The sequence below is a fragment of the Tauraco erythrolophus genome, chromosome 24 (assembly GCF_009769465.1).
Source record: "Tauraco erythrolophus isolate bTauEry1 chromosome 24, bTauEry1.pri, whole genome shotgun sequence".
NCBI lineage: Eukaryota > Metazoa > Chordata > Aves > Musophagiformes > Musophagidae > Tauraco > Tauraco erythrolophus.
Genome location: NC_141488.1, coordinates 251718 through 255045, shown reverse-complemented (window position 1 = coordinate 255045; position 3328 = coordinate 251718).

The following is a 3328-nucleotide window of genomic DNA, read 5'->3' as shown; positions in this document are numbered from 1 at the left end:
GGAGCAGGAACACCCATGGGGAAGGGATGCCCATGGGGCAGGGGATAGCTGTAGTGGAGGGATGCCCACAGTACAAGTTAGCTATGGGAAAGGGATGCTCATAGACATGGCCCATAGGATGGCCTAGACTGGGATACACGCCGAGCATCCCCTCTGCTGGCAGAGTGCCCTGCTGAGCCTAGAGAGTTTTGGGGCACTGCAGGACTCCAATCTCTTGGGTCAGGAACCAGCCTCTAATGCCAATATCTTGGCCGAGGCAGGGTCCTCCATCCTGCCTGCACCATGGCTGAGCTGTGCACAGTCCGCTGTGGGGCCTGGCTGTAGGTCTGGGGCTGGGGGGACATGGCTCTGGGGCCACATGAGGAACACCAGGAGATGCACAAGGAGATTCCAATCACGGCAGTGATGAAAGTGGCCTCAGCTGCCCACCTTGCTAATCCTGGTCCATCCAGGGCAAGCCCCAGCTGACAGCGCCTTCCTCCCACCAGCACCTTTGGGGTTGCCCAGTCTCCCCCAGGAAGGTGCTGGGCAGAGGAGTGTGCCATGAGAAGGCTCTTACCTATGCAGCACCAGGGGTCTCTGCTGGGAAAAGGCACAGGCTGAGCCCAGAGTCCCTGGTGCTGCCTGCACTCCTGGGAGTGGAGGGTCACAGGGGTAGGAGGTGCCCAGCCAAGCTCCCTGGCTGCTGCAGATGCTTATTTGGGGGATACTCTCAGCCCCCCAGCAGGTTTACACAGCTCCAGCGCTGGGCAGATGCTCTCAGCACTCCCATGGGTGCTGTCCCCACCAGGAGCCATGACCCAGAGGTAGCAGGGAAAAAAGATGAGGGTTTCCAGCCCTCATGATGGATTTAATTAGCATTTGCAATTAGGAGAGGGGGCAGGGAAAGCTTTGGGCTGCTGGGACACCTCCCTGCCCCCCCTACCATCCCATGCCTGTTCAGCCTGGAGAAGAGGAAGCTCCGGGGTGACCTTATAGCGGTCTTCCAGTACCTCAAGGGGGCCTACAGGAAAGATGGGGAGAGGCTGTTCAGGAGGGCCTGTTGTGATAGGACAAGGGGTAATGGTTTTAAAATAGAGGGAGGTAGGTTCAGGTTGGATATTAGGAAAAAATTTTTTACTATGAGAGTGGTAGAACACTGGAACAGGTTGCCCAGAGAGGTGGTGGATGCTCCATCCCTGGAGACGTTCAAGGCCAGGTTGGACAAGGCCCTGAGCAACCTGATCTAGTTGGAGATATCCCTGTTCCTTGCAGGGGGGTTGGACTAGATGACCTTTGAAGGTCCCTTCCAGCCCTGACCATTCTATGATTCTATGATTCTATGCCCTGCTTGCCCTGGCACCACAGGGGATCTGCTGAGTAGTCACAGCCTTAAACTGGCAGGAAGAAATCCACCCACTACCAGAGCTGGGAAAGGCTTTTGGGAGAGTCCTGGAGAGCTCCCAGCATGGGTGCTGAAAGCAGCTGGTTCCCTCGCTGAAGGGGTAGGACATGATGAAAGCAAAGCCAACATCTTCATCCACCCTGCTTGGAGGAGCACAGAGCAACAGGGAGGAGTGCAGGCAGGGAAGCAGCCCTAGAATAAAGGTTTCCAGGTGCTGGTTGTCTTCAAAAAGGGCTGGTGTCAGACAGAGGAAGTGTCAGCCCTCCTTCCTTGGCCTCCAGGAGTCTGCCTATGAGAGTGATAGGTCATCCTCAACCCTATTGCCATAGGAGGAGACAATGGCCAGCATTTTCTCTGCGGAGCAGAATAGAGGTGGCATAAGGACAGGGCAAGAATGGTGCTGGCAGGCAGACAGCTCTGAAGTAGGACAGAGCATGTAAGCAGGGGCTACCCATCCTTCCCCAGGGCTTTCATGGCCTCCTACCACAGCAGGAAGTTGTGCTATTTAAATACAGTGCTCCCAATTTCAGTGTTTTTCTCCTCACTGCTATGCACAAGCCCCCCCTCTCATGGATAGTCCCCATCCTTCTATCATTTTGAGATGAGACTCGCCTCACCTGTCTCCCCTCTCCCCTTAAATCCAGCCATGTTGATGGACCTCTCCTAGATCTGCCAGGCTTAGGGGCTAAAACTCCCACTGCCCAGGCCTCACACAACTCCTGACACGGGGGAGGTTGCCCTCTCCAGCATGGCTTGGTCCCAAAGGCCTAGGGCATTCTTCTGCCACACAATCTACATTTAAGCCCCTCTACAGAAATCCTCAGTTCCTGCACCTCCCCTAAAAGCCAATAGCATGTGGCCATCCTGTGTGTCCTATGGCCATTGCCTCAAACAGGCTCTCCCCTTTGGGCCATATCCAGTGTGCATGATAGGACCAGACCCAGGGCTTCTCTCCCCCCTCTCAGTTATAAAACACTGAAGTAGCACATTTTTCAGTTCAGATAAGGGAAAATAAACCAAGGAGCAAGGCAGCAAGCTGTAACTGGAAAGGAAGGATACGAAATGAACCATGATCAGAACCTGACTACTGAGGATGAGGCACGAGGGACAGGCTGGCAGCAGAGAGCCAAGCCTGTCATCAGAAACCCAAAGGAATGCATGAAACATTGCAGGGGAAGGGTGAAATCTCTCCATAGAGCCTGATGAACAATTTTGCTGCAGCATCAGAAGAGGAAGCTCCCCTCTTCCCTAATCATAGTGGGGTCACGTTGCACCACAGACTCCAGCGATAGCTCACGAGCCCTCTTGTGCCTGCCTTCAGGCAGGGCAGATGAAACAGGGATTGCTGGAGAAGTCCTTTGCTGCAGAGGTGCCAAAGCAGCAGGAGGCCTGACAGCTCAGGGCCAGCATTGGAGAAGCAAGAGATACCTGCTACCAGGCTCTCTTACTTGGTGCTTCCTGTCAAATTAGAGAGAGACTGCCAAACCAATTTCTTCTGTTAACTTGGGCTAAGAGGCATAAGAATGAAGAGCAAACTCAAACACACCAGGAAAGCACACATATAGATGGGCTCCACCAGACTGAGGAGTGCTCAGATAGCACATGAGAGACAGGGTTTACAGACAGCACACGCTACACTGCACCAGTCCCACACAAAGGAATTACCAGGGCCTGGCTAGATTTTTATTAATTTTTTATTATCATTTTTGTGGGATATCTTTAATATAAGCTAGCATTGTACTCTTTGCTAAAGCTGCTGATTCTGCCACAAACTAGAACAGAAATTTCTCAGAAATCAAGTTGGTTCCCCTCCTTGTGAATTCACTATCTACCTCTCAACTGAACACTGGTCTGCATTTGTGTTTGCAGAAAACATTCCGTGTACAAAGTCTGATGTGCAGCTACACTGTTCTGGACTGAGGAATGAAAAAGCCGGAGTCCATT